Source organism: Mus caroli, unplaced genomic scaffold, assembly GCF_978045245.1.
Source record: "Mus caroli unplaced genomic scaffold, Mus_caroli_1 scaffold_3, whole genome shotgun sequence".
NCBI classification, from domain to species: domain Eukaryota; kingdom Metazoa; phylum Chordata; class Mammalia; order Rodentia; family Muridae; genus Mus; species Mus caroli.
The window spans coordinates 19,467,547-19,484,781 of NW_028227258.1; the positions used below are offsets into that span (position 1 = coordinate 19,467,547).

General features: G+C 36.1%; 1 pseudogene; it reads left to right on the forward strand.

Annotated features, from left to right (window-relative positions):
- The first annotated feature begins 1,297 nt into the window (after window positions 1-1,297).
- On the forward strand, window positions 1,298-1,804 carry LOC110291945 (Parkinson disease protein 7 homolog pseudogene; annotated as a pseudogene).
- Window positions 1,805-17,235: the final 15,431 nt, after the last annotated feature.

A 17,235-nucleotide genomic window follows, 5' to 3' on the forward strand; every position in this document is an offset into this window, starting at 1 on the left:
CTCCCTTCCAACCAACCAACCAAGGTATTGACCCATGGCAAAAGGTGTCATTCCATTTCTATTGCTTTTCTGTCAGTTTAGGTGCATACTACCTTAAATATACTTCTCTTTATGTGGAGAATTTTGTCTCCCTCTCCATGAAACAAATGACATCTTCATGCCATTAGCTTTTGAGTTGCTTTGAAGTTTATTATTCTAGCATGCTTTGTTTTCCTTCAAATGGATGCATAGACACTTGCAGATTCAAAACATGGAACCATCCACATCATTGGTCAAATCTATCACATCACTGCACTGATTCAAGCTAGAACTCAGATACTCAAAAGTTATGGCTTTCTTGTTCTAATTTGTAGATAAGAAAATTTTCATCCTGGAACCAAACACAATGAAACATATCTTCTCTCTCTCTCTCTCTCTCTCTCTCTCTCTCTCTCTCTCTCTCTCTCTCTCTCTCTCTCTCTCTCTCTCTCTCTCCTTTCTCTCTCCTTAATAGCTACTTTCCATAACACTGGGCATTGGGAATGCATGATTTCTCTCATTTGAGTTGTGATTTCTGCAGGATGTCATAAGAAAATAGTGTTAATACGTTATAATTTCTAACCACTTAAGCTACAATGTCATAATTATTGTCTTAATAATTCAGCACTAAATCTGTCATTTTTCACAGATTTAGTTCTTTGACAACTTTGTTGTATTTTACTCCCTAGATCGGCTAGAATTTGGCTACACAAACCAGTTCAATACATAAAAGAGTCTAATTCAAAAAAGTCAGAATATAATGTGTTATCTATAAGAGCTACAATATCCCTGTGTCATTCTAAGCCCCCAATAAATAGATTTGTAGGAATGGTCTGTCCTCGAACATTAAATATATGTTCTCCAATTTATGTAGTTTCTGTTTCTATGTGCTAGCAAAACTCAGTTATTAAATTTGACAGCATGAGCTTTCTTTGAACATCCAATAGAGCCCAATTTTAAACTGTTAAAAACATACCTACTAGGAAAGGAGCAGTCAGTGTGTCGTGGAAAGGCTTGTTCTTACAGTCACCCCAAACCAATACCCATTAGGTGTGTTACATTCGCTGGGCAATGTTATATTATACAAATGAATTTTCTATTTTTTCGTAGAGACTGTTTTCCTTATTTATGTGTTTAACGCTTCTTTTCACAAGAGCAACACAGGTGTTTTGCATTCTTTTAAAATGTGATTAGAAAACAATGATTTAATGAGTTGGACTTGGAATTAAAAAAACAATAAGATTCTCAGTGTGAATGGGTCTCTCTTTAAGAAATAGAAATGTCCTCCCAAAGAGTTCTAGTCATCCTGGTCAAAGGAACAGAGGAGATGGAGACAGTGATTCTGTGAATGTCATGTAGAGAGGTGGGAGGAAAGTCACTGTGCAGTATAACTGTGGTATAATGATTTGTATATATGTCAGTTGTAAAGATGCAAATAAATAAACACACACACACACACACTCACAGACCATTCATGTGGTGGTTCTTACAAAAACCCTGAGTGCACAGACCTTTTCTGAGTCAGCCATGGACTCAGCTGTACAGAAGATCCTGTAGTAGCAGAAGACCAGGAAGGGCCTCAGAGCTGCCATGTGTGCTGCTCCTACAGCTCTTTTGGCTCATGAAATAGATTTGGGAAGCAAGGTTGCAACATAGCCTCTCGATAAGGACAAAATAATGAATGGTCAGCACAGCTGAGAATCACGTGGAAAGGCAAGGCCTAAACCTCACCAGTCAAGTGTCACGGTGGAGGTGCTCAGAGATAAGGGTGTGGCTGACCAAGTGAAAGCATTGCTAGTTCCAAAGTGTAGAGCCTAAGACCAAGGTTAGGCCAGGGCATTGGAAGCCAACTAATGTGTCCAGAAATCAATAAGCCTCCAGAGTAGCAGGTGACATAGAAGATACACGGGAGTCTCGCCCGGAAGCCTAGGTCTGTACATTTCTGAACCTAAGTAGCAGAATCAACGGTATTTTGTCAAATACTTTATGTGCTCCCAAATAAATAACAGCATTTTATTTCTCTGTGAAACTACACTGCTCTGTACACATTGTAGGCCTATGAGAACATGCCCATGTTTTATAGCTGTAGTGAAATCTTTGAGGAAGTATGGCCAATGGGGAGCCAGGCTATGATCTACACACCTAATTTCATGAAAGAACTGATCAGTTAAACAAATTTAGTGACTCCAAATCAGATAAATTTTATTCCAACATAACTTAAATGCCTCTGGTGAACTATGTTAGGGAAATATCTTGCTTTCTACTTTAAAACAACTTAGCCAATATTCCTAAATTGTTCACTATAATTGGCTCTTTATTACAAGGTGTATTATCTTAACTGATCTTTATTTAATATGTTTTTAGAATTCAATTAAAGAAATGTTCCTAAAATTAGAAAATTAATTTACTGTTACTTAGGAAGCATGTCTACTTATAAAAATTTGAAAGAAGCTGAATATTTTCATTAAAAAGTGACTATCTCCATTAATTTGAGGTGACAATGATTATACTCATCCTAGGCCAGTGCTCATGAAGAATGTACACAGAAACACATGGAAGTGCATTGAAATAATGCTATATCAGCTGCTTATAGGGTCCTTACTTCATGTCAGCAAGCATGCTTTGTCACAGTGCTTAAAAATCTCAAACTCTAAATTTTGCAAGTTGGAACCAACACTGGTTTTCCTTGGCTGATCTAAATTACTCTCAGCAAGTTACTTGTCTATTTTATGTTTTACTCTTATATTTTCTTCATCAATAAAGAAGGAAACATTGTCTACACCCCCGGGTTTGTACACAAATACATCATCAAGTGATTCCTGACATCCAATTCATATCTATTAGTGCAAATCTTAAGTTTTCCAAGCTGATCCAATAGAGCTCCTCAAAGGACTTTTAATTATACCACTCTTGTTGATGAAGGTATTCAGATCTAGAGTGGTGGCAAATTTATGTATTATTGAACACTAGTGATGTGAGAAGCTAGACTAGGAAATTTAAATACAAATACCCTTCCTTCATTTTTTCATTCCTTCCTTCAATTTTGGCATTAAGTTAATGGAGAATGAATCCATTTCACAATACTACCATTGGTTGTTTCTGTCCATTTCTTATTTAAATTAAGCTTAGAAACTGCAGATACATGAAATTTATTGAATTTCCTTCCTTTCTTGTATCATTTCTTCATTTCTTCACTCTTCCTTCCACATGATTCTCTCTAACAAGGTGTCTTACTTTGTAGTTCAGAACCTTGCTAGGTATTTCAGAAGAGGCACAAATTGATATGGCTTCTGGGATTATGGATATGTACCCCTGATTTTGGTACATTCTGTAATTCCCCGCTACTACTTAAATAGTACTTCTATTATGAGTGCTACACCCAGCTGAGCACACTGTATCATAGTACTTTACTATGTAACAATTTCAATTAAAATGTAGTAATAAAGGAAGACCAAATTTACCTGAAATTAATTAGGTGCTAAGTTATTTGCATGCAATTTATCAATAAGATTAATAACATACCATACACACAGAACTCATTTCTGCTGATGTTCATGCATTTAAGATCTTTGATTGACTTATTTCACACGTTAGTCATATTTCTTTCTTATACATGATATTGTACAGTACTGTTCACTGGCATTGTATAGAAGTATGTCAGGATTTATTGAAACTATTATAGAATGAACCAAATATTTTATCATTAAATCCATGCTATAATAATTTGTGTGTTTATTTCATTCAAATTTTGCACAATTACTTCTTTAGTTTAAACTACCTAGGATAGAAATATCACTTTAAGGAAATTAAAGATTTCCCATTCACCTGCCTTCCCAGTCCTCTGAGGCAAGCCAAGCTATCTTGAACTTTATGCTGTTTCCCTGAGCTTCATTATCTGGCCACCAATTCTCCCGTGGTCACCAGGTCTGCTACACCAGAATTATTCAGTTTAGACCCTTTATCTTACCCCTAATCCCAGCTGTAACCCTGGGGCACACACAGTTGTTCTGACACATGCACTGCCCCCTGAGTTCCATTGTTTAGCTTAAGACTGCCCAGGTAGAGACCTGCCTCACAAGGAACATCTAGGTTAGGCCTGCGTTTCCTATACCTGCTACACCAGGAGCATCTAGGGACAAACAGATAGGTAAAAGTTTCTTTACAAAATTTAATATGGCAACTTTAGAATACAACTATCCTACTATAGCAAGTCCTGGATATCCTAATAAAACAAAAGTATCAGAAAATGACCTTAAATCCAATCATATTAAGAAAATACAGGATTTTAAAGATAAAATGAATAAATCCATAAAGTAACTCAGGAAAATACAATGAAACAGGTAGAAGCATTTGAAAAAGAATTGAAGAAATCCCTTAAAGAAATATTAGCAAATACAGCTAAACAGATAAAGGAAATGAATAAACTGTTCAAGATCAGAAAACGGAAATAGAAGCAATTAAACATACATACATACACACGCACACACACACACACACACACACACACACATAAACTGAGGAAGCCCTGGATATGGAAAACCTAGGGAAGAGAAAAGGAACAATAGGCACAAGCATCACAAACAGAACAAGTACTCAACATGGAGTAGAAAGTCTCAGGCATTGAAGATGCAATACAAGAAGTTCATACATTTTTTTAAAATATCAAAGAACATGTTAAATCAAAAAAACAAACAAACAAACAAACAAACAAACAAAAACAAAAAACCCAAACAATCAAAAAAGCAAACTTGTGACACAAAGCATTCAAGATATATTGAATGCCATAAAACGACCTAACCTGAAGATGAATAGGACTAGAATAAGGAGAAGAGTCTCAGCTCCAAGGCCCAGAAAATATTTTCAACAAAATCAAAGAAGACATTTTCCTAACCTAAAGAGAGAGATACCTATAAATTTAAAAAAAATTTATAGAACATTAATTAAATTGGATGAGAAAAGAAAATCTTCCTACAGAGAAATAAGAAAGAAAATTAATAGCTACAAGGAAAAACACCAAGTGACCTATAAAGGCAGACCAATCAGAATTGCATCCGATTCTCAACAGAAACTCTAAAAGCTAGAAGGGCCTTGACAGATGTCTTGTAGTCATTAAGAAGCCAGAGATGCCAAACTAAACTATTATACCCAGTGAAACTCTCAATCAACATAGATGGAGAAAACAACATATTCCAAGACAAAACTAAATTTAAACAGTATCTATCAATAAATCCTGACCTACAGAAAATATTAGGAGAAAAAAACTCTAACCCAAGGAGGTTAACTATACCCAAGAAAACACAGTAAGTAAATAATTAAACACCAGCAAATACAAAAGAAGTGAAACACACACACACACACACACACATCCCATCACCACTACAAACAACAACAGCAAAATAACATGAATTAACAATTGATTGTCATCAATATCTCTCAACCTGATTGGACTCAATTCACAAAAAAGAAAGAAAGAAAGAAAGAAAGAAAGAAAGAAAGAAAGAAAGAAAGAAAGAAAGAAAGAAAGAAAGAAAGAAGAAAGAAAGAAAGAAAGAAAGAAAGAAAGAAAGAAAGAAAGAAGGAAGGCAGAGGCAGGCGGATTTCTGAGTTCGAGGCCAGCCTGGTCTACAAAGTGAGTGCCAGGACAGCCAGGGCTACACAGAGAAACCCTGTCTCGAAAAAACCAAAAAAAAAAAAAAAAAAAAAAAAAAAAAAAAGAAAGAAGGAAAGAAAGAAAACACAAAAACAACAATAAAAAAAAAAAAGACTAACAGAATAGATCCTAAAACATTCACCACTCATTACCTCAGCATAAAATGCTGGCATAAAGTGCTGGTGGACAAGATTTCCATGCAAATGGACGTAAGAAGCAAGCTGGAGTAGCCATCCTAATATCTAATAAAATAATCAAATTAATAAAAAAAGATGCTGATGGACACTTCATACTCACCAAAGCAAAAATTTTCCAAGATGACATCTCAGTTCTGAACATCTATGGCCCAAACATAAGGGTATCCACATTTGTAAAAGAAACATTGCTAAAGCTTAAGTCACACATGTAACACTACACAGCAATGGAGTATTCATCTCCCTACTCTCACCAATGGATGGGTCATCCAGAAATAAAGTAAATAGACAAATAGGAAAACTAATTGACTATGAGAATCAAATAATCCTCAAAGATATCTACCAACTGAAACACAATAGAATACACTTTCTTCTCAGCACCTAAAGGGACATTCTCCAAAACTGACCTTATAGTCAGTAACAAAGCAAGCTTCAACAGAAACAAGAAAATTGAAATAATTCCTTATATCTCAGCAGATCACCAAGAATTAAATCTGGACTTATAACAACAATGGAATAAACAGAACCTAAGAACACATCAAAAACATCATTCACCATGATTAAGTATGCTTCATTCCAGTGATGCAGAGGTGATTTAATATATGAAAATCCATCAACATAATCCACCATATAAAGAAACTGAAAGAAAGAAGCCACATGGTCATCTCATTAGTTGTCAAAAAAGCCTTTGATAAAAATCTAACACCCCTGCATGTTACAAGTCTTGGAGAGATCACAGATACAATGTGAATACCTAAACACAATAAAAGCAAGCCAATGACCAACATCAAATTAAATGAAGAAAAACTTAAAAATATTCAACTAAAATCAGGGACTATACAAGGCTACTCAATCTCACCCTACTATTCAAAATAGTGCATGAAACTTTACTTGTGGAAGTAAAATGAATAAATTAAATCAAGGTGATACAAATATGAAATGAAGAATGCAAAAATATTGCTGTGTACATATGATATGATTATATATATGACTGACCCCAATATTTTTTAACAGAGAACTCTTACAAATGACCAATATCTTCAGCAAAGTGGTTAGTTACAAAATTAACTCAAAGAAATCAATAGCCTTCCTTTATATAAAAGATACATGGAATAAGAAATAAATCATGAAAACAGCACCCTTTACAATAACTACTGTCTTAGTCAGGATTTCTATTCCTGCACAAACATCATGACCAAGATGCAAGTTGGGGAGGAAAGGGTTTATTAGGCTTATACTTCCATACTGCTGTTCATCACCAAAGGAACTCAGGACTGGAACTCAAGCAGGTCAGAAAGCAGGAGCTGATGCAGAGGCCATGGAGGGATGTTCTTTACTGGCTTGCCTCCCCTGGTTTGCTCAGCCTTCTCTCTTATAGAACCCAAGACTACCAGCCCAGAGATGGCCCCACCCACAAGGGGCCTTTCCCCCTTGATCACTAATTGAGAAAATGCCTTAAAGTTGGATCTCATGGAGGCATTTCCTCAACTGAAGCTCCTTTCTCTGTGATAACTCCAGCTGTGTCAAGTTGACACAAAACTAGCCAGTACAACCACATATAATATAAAACATTTTGGTGTAATGTTAACCAAGCAAATATAAGATCTTTATGACAAGAACTTCAAGTCTCTGAAGAATGAAATGGAAGAAGATATCAGATGATGGAACTATCTCCCATGCCCATCTACTTGTAATGTTAACATAGTAAACATCATTCTATAGATTCTTACAGACCTTGAAAGAACAACTTTCGACTTCATATGGAAAAACAAAAAATTCCAAGATAAGTAAAACAATGCTATGCAATAATGGAAATACTAGAGGTATCACCATACCTGGTATACTATAGAGCAAAAGTAATAAAGCTGCATGCTATTGGCAAAAAGACAGACAAATTGATCATTGCAATAGAATCAAAGACCCAGCAATAATTCCAAACAACTATGGGCACTTCATATTTGTCACGGAAGACAAAACCACACAATGGATAAATGAATGTACCTTCAGCAAATAGTGCTGGTTTTACTGGATATCTGCACTTAGAAGAATGCAAATAGACAAAAATCTACCACCCTGGATAAAACTCAAGGCCAAGTAGATCAACGACCTCACCCTAAAACCAGACACATTATTTCTAATAGAAGAACAAAAATCAAGAACTTACTTGAACTCATTGGCACAGGAAGCAAATTCATGAACAGAACAGCAGTAGCTCAAGCCTAAGCTCAACAATTAATAAATGAGAGCTCTTGAAACTGAAAAGCTTTTGCAAGGCCAAGGACACCATCAATAAGATAAAATGTCAGCCTATAAAATGGGAATGTATTTTCCCCAACCCTACATCTGACAGTGGACTTATGTCTAAAATATGTAAAGAATTCAAGAAATTAGACATCAATGAAACAAATACACCAACTATAAAATCGGGGTACAGAACTCAACAGAGAATATTCTCAACAGAGGAATTTCTAATGGTCCATAAGTACTTAAAGAAATGTTCGAAATCCTTAGTAGATCCAAATCCTTAGAGAAATGCAAATGAGAATGACTGAGATTCCATCTTACAGAGATCAGAATGACTAAGATAAAAACTCAAGTGACAGCACATGTTGGTGAGGATGTGGAGCAAAGGAAACACACCTCCATTACTGGTAGGCATGGAAACTTATATAACCACTTTGGAAATCAATTTGCAATTTCTCAGAAAATTGGGAATAGTTTTACCCCAGAACCAAGTTTATACCATTCCTAGGTATATGCCCAAAAGGTGTCCCACTATATCACAGGGACACTTTCTCAACTATGTTCATAGCAGCTTTATTTGTAACAAGAAACTAGAAACAACCTAGATGTTCCTCAAATGGAGAATGGATAAAGAAAATGTGATACATTTATACAATGGAATACTGTTCAGCTATTAAAAATAGACATACTGAACAATGCAGGCAAATGGATGAAACTAGAGAGAATAATCCTAAGTGAGGTAACCCAGGTCCAGAAAGACAGGCACGGTACATACTATTTTATAAGTGGATGTTAGCCATAAAGTACAGGATAACCCTGCTACAATCCACAGACCCAAAGAAACAGGGTAATAAGGAGAGCTCAAGGGAGAATGCATGAATCTCGCCCAGAAGGGGAAACTAAATCATCATCAGAGTTGGATGGAGAGAGGGAACCATGTGAAAGAAGGGGTGAGAATGAGAAAGAGGATGGGGAACATTTATAGGGAGGAAGGACAGGAGAGCACTAGAAGTGAGAACAGAAATTGGTGGATGCCATCTCTGGGAAGAGACCTGGGAAAGAGGAAGGTATGGGTGATGAAAGTACCTTATATAGGGTACCTATAGAAGTGACCCTAGTTCAGATTCCTAACAGCAGGGGAATATGGAGACTAAAGTGGCCACCTCCTATAGCCATGCATGACTTCCAGTGAAAGGAGGGGAGCATCAACTCAACCACCAAATTTTCCACCCAAAATCTGTCCTGTCTATAACATGGCCAAGGTTAAAGGTGGTTCAGAGATTGAGGGAATAGCCAACCAAATCAATGACTGCCCAAACTTGAGACACATTTCATGTGAGGAAGCTAACCCCTGATACTATTAATGATAATCTCTTATGCTTACAGACAAAAACCTAACATAACTCTCTCTTGAGGCTTCATCCATCGGTGGATAGAAACAAATGCGGAGACCTACACTTAAACACCAGGAAGTACTTGGGGAGTCTTGTGGAAGAATGGGAGATAGGATGGAGTGATCTGGAGAGGTCGACAAACCACAAAAATACCTAAAGAGTCAACTAACCTGTGCCCATGGGGGCTCACAGAAACTGAACCCCAACCAAAGAGCAGACAGGTGCTGGGCCTAGGACCTCTATATATCTGTACCAGATGTGCAGCTTGGTCTTCATGTGGGTCTCCTAATAACTGGAACAGGGTCTATTTCAGTCTCTGTTCGTTGGCATTGGATCCCCTCCCCCTACCTGGATAGCCTGGTTGGGCCTCAGTGGTACAAGACGTGCTAAGTACTGCAAAGATGAGATACCACAGGTGGGGTGGTACCAGAATTTCCTTTCTCTGACAAGAACGGGAGACAGTAAAGCCTGGGATGGGGAGGAGAGAATGAAGGGAAGTCTGTGATAAGGATATAAGGTGAATAAATAAATACATTATTAAAATAAAAAGGAAAAAACTTTAAGGATTTTGTCATATATATTTCTGATTTTCTAGCACATAACTAACATGCAAATGCCTTGAAGCCATAACTAATATTTAAGGTTTCTTTGCTGTAGATATACATGTGAAACATTTTTTCACAGAACAATGGAGAATTATTATAATTTATGCATAATTATAATTTAAGAAGAACTAATGAAGAATCAAAGATAAAAAACAGCTCATAAATGGTATGCTCTCTATTGGTAAGAGGAAAAATTCATCTCCAGTCTTAAGTAATCAGTTAGTGAAAACTGTACTACACTAGGTAGGTAGAGATACAAAAGCTATTTTCTGCTCAGGATTATTTCCTGGCTCAAGTTACAATTCCCAGACTTAGTCACTAACACAGGGCAGCTGGGGAAGGGTGTATCATCATTGGCTACCCAATGTAGTTAAGCAGTTCATTAAAGAATCCCCTACACTTTATGCTTCACAATAACACATACAGTATAAACCTGCTCATGTCGCACACTAAATTTATTACAATTAGGAGACCTGGGTTAGTCATAATTTCAGAGAGAAAATGCAAGATGATATTTGCTTATATTTACTTCTTAATGCTTTGATTATGTGGCAGGCTATTACTGTCTCCTGCAAATTTCCCTCTACACAGTCTTACCTTAAAAATGACACCTTCACAACTTTGAAATAGCAGAAATATGGAGAAAAGTAATTGGAGATATCAACATTTATTATGGAAGCTTTATATCTGTTTTCTGTCAATTGAAGCAAGGAACCAAACGGGTCCTGGTACAGTAACTGTTGTGTCCGGCCAGCAGATCACAGCCTGGGTTCTAGCCTGGAAAGGCATTTTGGAACCTGGAAGAGAAGAGGGGCTAGGCGGCGAGAGAAAGAAATGTAGCTAAGACAGTATTCTGATCAAAGCTCAATTTTACTATTTCCAAACACTCAGTTATAAAGGAAGGGGGAGGGAACCCGATTTCCCACCAAGTAACTCAGGGTCCAGTAGCAGGACGAACACGTGGGTGCCTCCAAGCAGCAAAGCGACAGGGTTCAGCAGTGGGCATGGCAGGACGAATGAGCAGGAAGCTCCACCCTTGAGCAAGCAGGTTCAAGCAGGTGGGGGAAGGGAGACCACAAGTAACCACTTAAATTTTTTACTCATCACCTGCTCAGGGTGTTGTGGCATCCACAACTCTTGATACTGAGGCAAGGAAAGGCCAAGAAAATATAGATTCCCCAGTCAGGATATTTTTGGAGATGATAAGCCAATCTTATTTATCCATTACTATTCCAACTCATTGATATTTCTTTATAGAAGCATAACACCATATGAAGAACACAATGTTAAAGTGTAAACTATGGTACAATATATACCACTATGTTTCTACGCCTGTCATATTCAAGACAGTGTTTCAACACTGCCTTTAGAGTCTATCTACATACTATCAACCTGATAATTTCAGAATTTTCTGCTAATTGTAAGATCTGTGGATCCCACATTTATTTTTTGTATAACATAATTAATTAGACCTAAAGAATATTATGTGATCATTTTTTTCAGGTGCTTCTTGGTATTCCTCAGTTGAGAATTCTCTGTTTAGCTCTGTACCCCATTTTTAATGGGGTTATTTGAATTTCTAGAGTCCAGCTTCTTGAGCTCTTTGTATATATTGGATATTAGTTCCCTATCAGATTTAGGATTGGTAAAAATTCTTTCCCACTCTGTTGGTTGCCTTTTTTTCTTATTGAAGTATCTTTTGCCTTACAGAAACTGCAACTTTATGAAGTCCCATTTGTCACTTCTTGATCTTACAGCACAAGCCATTGCTGTTCTGTTCAGGAATTTTTCCCCTGTTCCTATATCTTCTAGGCTTTTCCCCACTTTCTCCTCTATAAATTTCAGTGTCTCTGGTTTTATGTGGAGTTCTTTGATCCACTTGGACTTGAGCTTTGTACAAGGAGATAAGAATGGATTAATTCACATTCTTCTATATGATAACAGTCAGTTGTGCCTGCACCTTTTGTTGAAAATGCTGTCTTTTTTCGACTGGATGATTTTAGCTCTCTTGTCAAAGATCAAGTGACCATGGGTGTGTGGGTTCATTTCTGGGTCTTCAATTCTATTCCATTGATCTACCTGTCAGTCGTTGTACCAGTAGCATGCAGTTTTTATCACAATTGTTCTCTAGTACAGCGTGAGGTCAGGCATGGTGATTCTACCAGAGGTTCTTTTATTGTTGAGAATAGTTTTTGCTGTCCTAGGGTTTTTGTTATTCGAGATAAATTTGCAAATTGCCCTTTCTAACTCAGTGAAGAATTGAGTTGGAATTTTGGTGCAGATTGCATTGAATCTGTAGATTGCTCTTGGCAAGATAGCCATTTTTACTATATTAATCCTGCCAATCCATGAGCATGGGAGATCTTTCCATCTTCTGAGAGCTTCAATTTCTTTCTTTAGAGACTTGAAGTTCTTATCATATAGATCTTTTACTTCCTTAGTTACGGTCACACCAAGGTACTTTATATTATTTGTGACTATTGTGAAGATTGTCGTCTCCCTAATTTCTCTCTCATCCTGTTTATCCTTTGGGAAGAGAGGCCCCTTGGTCTTGCAAACTTTATATGCCCCAGTACAGGGGAACTCCAGAGCCAAGAAGTGGGAGTGGGTGGGTAGTGGAACAGGGTGAGGGGAGGGTATAGGGGACCTTTGGGATAGCATTTAAAATGTAAATGAAGAAAATATCTAATAAAAAAGAAAAAAGACAATATATTTATATCAATTCACAAAAAATATTATGTGATTTTTTTATATCAGTTTTTTTTCATTTCAGTACTAAAGAAATGGATGTTCACAGCCATCCATTGGACTGAGCACAGGGTCCCCAATGAAGGAGCTAGAGAAAGGACCCAAGGAGCTGACCAGGTTTGCCGACTCTTAGGAGGAACAACAATATGAACTAACCAGTACCTCCAGAGCTCCGTGGGACTAAACCACCAATCTAAGAAAACAGATGGTGGGACTCATGGCTCTAGCTGCATATGTAGCAGAGGATGGCCTAATCTGTCATCAATGGGAGGAGAGGCCCTTGGTCCTGTGAAGGTTCTAGACCCCAGTATAGGGGAATGCCAGGGACAGGAAGGGGGAGTGGGTGGATTGGTGAGCAGGGAAGGGGAAGGGGATGGGGGTTTTCAGAGGGGAAACTAGGAAAAAGGATAACATTTGAAATGTAAATAAAAAATATCAAATAAAATATAAAAAGAGGCATCAAATAAAATATAAAAAGAGGCATCTCCTCAGTCCCTCATTCTAATGTCTTACATTTATTTACATATGTTCAACTCCATATTTATTCCATCAAATAACTTCACAAAAGTCTGCCTGTCTGAGTTGCTCTTGTCTCTCACCAATTCAATAACACATCCCCCTACCTACATATACCACTACTCTTCCTACACAAAATGGAGGACCAGACATAGTAACCATAACTTTTTCCATTGAGATAATTTACTTTTCCATCTTTTCTTACATTGACTCTGATATACAAAGATGTAATGTAACAACAGAACACTTCCTGCTTCAATTACAAATGTCCTTTCTAATAAGTGATTGAAGTATTTTTTTGGAAAATAATTAAAAAATTCTCTGTGAAACTCTAAAATGACTCGAAAGATAGGAATCAATCAAACTGTTGTATAAAATATGAATAGCTGATATACTTTATAATGCTTGTACTTTTGAGCTTGTTTAATTCAGTCACTGATTTTGGTTTAAAAAAGAGGAGCATTTGGGAAAAGTACTGATAGGAATGCCTAGTTACAATCTTGGTCAAATTGTAGTCTCATTTCTCATTTTCTGTGCTCTGGTTTTATGAGAAGACTCAAGAGAATAGCCTATTTTTATATTATTTTCCTTAAATAATGGTATCTATGTGAGAACTACAGTATGTAAGCCCACAGTAATTTCAGGGACATTCTGTTGTTAGTGTTTATAGTCTTAAGGGGTTCTGAGATTGAGCTCAAGTTAACTTTGGAGCAAGTAGCTTCACCCAGTGATTCACCTTAGCCATCCTATAAATGGCAATTCTTAAAGAACTGAAAGAAAGAAGACACTGTAACTGGAAAAATGGATTATGTAATAGCTCCAGCATTCTTAATTCAAGTCACTGGTTGTCATATTTAGATTGGTTTTCATTAGATTGTTCATTTTAAAAGATAAAATGTATCCTTATAGAAGACAGAGCAAAGAGAATAATTATAAAGTAAGTGGTAAAACAGAGAAGTTACAAGCAAGTTTGAGACACCAGTTTGACACTGCCACAATGATTATGTGAAGGTATTTTTCTATAGAACCTAAATCTCTAAAAAAAATTATGTAATAGAACTAAATCTCCTGAAAAATGTTAATGTGTTTGTTGGTACTATTTTAAGTATTAATATACTTAAAATATATTTATTATATATTATATACAAACAGTATATATTTATACATAATATATTTCTCTCTATGTAATATATTTGTGTGTATATATATATATATATATATATATATTGTTGTTATTATTAACTTATGTTGATGGAAGCACTTAAGTTTTATTCAAATGCTATTTTCAGTATCACCTATTCTCAAGAAGAAATAATATATTGTAGTTTCCACAAAAGCACATCAGAAAAAGAAATATGTCTCTTTTCAATTTCAGAGCACTATCAGAAGTTATTATGAAATATAAGTTGTACTTGTGAGCCATTGGTAATGAGACATGGAAAATAACATAAGATTGACCCCAAAATAGTATAACTCCAATATAATAGTCCTTATGTAATTTTATAAAAGAGGGGTTTCATATGCTAATTTTTATTAATATGTACGCATGCATTAAATATTTTAATAAATAATTTTATGAAAGTTAATATGTAAGTATAAAAATAGTATCAATACTATTCACAATAATGTAGCAAATGGGTTCTCACAATTATATATGTATTCTAATGCACATGCAAAATTGGAAGAAGCAAAGTCCATGAGGTGTTAATTCTACTCAAAGCACTATAGGCAATCCAAGATAACTGAGAGCAGAAAAGGAGAGAAATATTCCTTCCCAGGGAAGATCACAAGAATTGGTTTTCAAGTGCAAAATAGTCATCCCTGAAAATGTTCGCACAGGTAACATTGTACAGAATGGATTATATTTAGGAACACACAGACATACACACACACACACACACACACACACAATTCTGCTTTATCAATGTATATTTGAATTTATTTTGTTATAGATTTGCTATTAAGAAGTAGTGAGTTTTGCTACAATGTTTACACTGTTTTCATATATCCATATATAGAGAGATGCAAAACAATTATTAAAAATAAATGAATTTGAAAGTAATCAGGGAGAGTGTGTGGGAGAATTTGAAGGGAGAAAAATGAAGGGTGAATGGCAATTATATTATCAAAAGTAAAGTTAATGTAAAATAACATTAAAATAACAGTTTGCTTGTTGGTAAAACCAACTTGACAAGACTGTGCCTACAGATAATCCTACTGAAGAATTAGTATTTTAGAGTAGAAGCAATATTCTCCTGGAACAGTATTTCTCTTCAATGAATATCATATAAATCTATTTGTCAACATCAATTTAAAATAAAAAAGATTTTCATATTAAAATCTCTCTATTCATGAGAATAGAGGCAAAACAAGATCAACCCATATCCTCTCTCCTCCTTGTACTACTACTGAAGAGAAAACATTAGCAACTCTACAAAATAAAATTAAGGTGTAACTGGCTGAGAAATATGTTCATGTCTTAGGGGAAGGTGCTGGGAAGGCTGCTAGGAGAGTACACAGGAGTAAGAGCATTGGAACATATTTACACTGAGAATGTACTTTCTGTTCCACAGGGCTCTCTGTAGGGTTGGAGATGAAATGTTAGATTGAAACTTGTGCTTTATGCTGGACCTCAGTTTCTTGGACCTTCATTCCTACTCTCTCTGAAAGCTAGCCCTGAAACCTGACACCAGCATGCCTCTCTGAAATCACTTGCATAGATTGCTCTCCATGGGACCTGACTGCTGTAACTTCTGTGGGTGTGTGTGTGTATGTGTGTGTGTGTGTGTGTGTGTGTGTGTGTGTATTTTGTGCTATGCAGAAAGCGCTAAACACTACTGACAGACCAGACAAAGCATCTCATGAACTGACCTCTCTGCAGAAGAGTTAAGATGAGAAATGTCTAAACTGGTCTGTGCTACACTCATGGGCCAGAGAGACAGATGCGGTCATAACCTTCAACAACAAACAACCTATGCAGCCCACTTAGTTCTCTTGGCCCTTAAGTAACTCTACATTCCTCTACCCAGCAGGGAACATTGTAGTTTCTACTTAAATCCATGCTTCAGGAATTGAATAGATACAGCCCCAGATAAACATCTTTAAAAAAAATCCTATGTCTTCTGAAGTGCTTTGGATGACAGTCACAAAAAGCCCATTTCCAACAATTAAAATCTTGTAGCCAATCATCCTGGGCTGCACTCATATGCCTACTGATTTTGCTTTTATCCTGACACTTTTCAATATACAATTTAATTTGTTTTGCTGTACATTAGCTAGTAATAAAAAGTAATTTTCATTATGATATTTTCATACAAGTATATAGGATACACTCATCAATTCTACTCCCAAAATGAGCTCTACCCTCTTCATCCTTATCCTTGCTGGACGATTTTTTGATCCCTAGCATCTCCTCTAGTCGCTTTAAAGATTTCTCATATAAAAAAGAAGATGCAATATTTGTTGATGTGAGTGTTACTTATTTCACTTAACATAATGATACACAGCTCCAGTTGTTCCCTTCAAATAACAATACTATTCTCTATGGACAAATGAAAATTATTTATACACATTTTCCACATTTTTGGTATACATTCATCTCTTGCTGAATGCATAGATTGATTCTGTGACATTTACTGGGAATTGTGCCACAATAACATGATATCAGTGTGATTATATCTGTAATATATGCTATCTTTCATAGCTTACATATATATCCAAGAGTAGAACAGCTAGACATTAAGGTATTTCTTTTTTTTAATGTTCTGGGAATCCTCCAAATTGCTAATCATGTAGAATTTAACTTTTTCTCATATATGTGTAAATTTATTATTAAGATATGGCCCATATCTAAGTATAATAAAAGC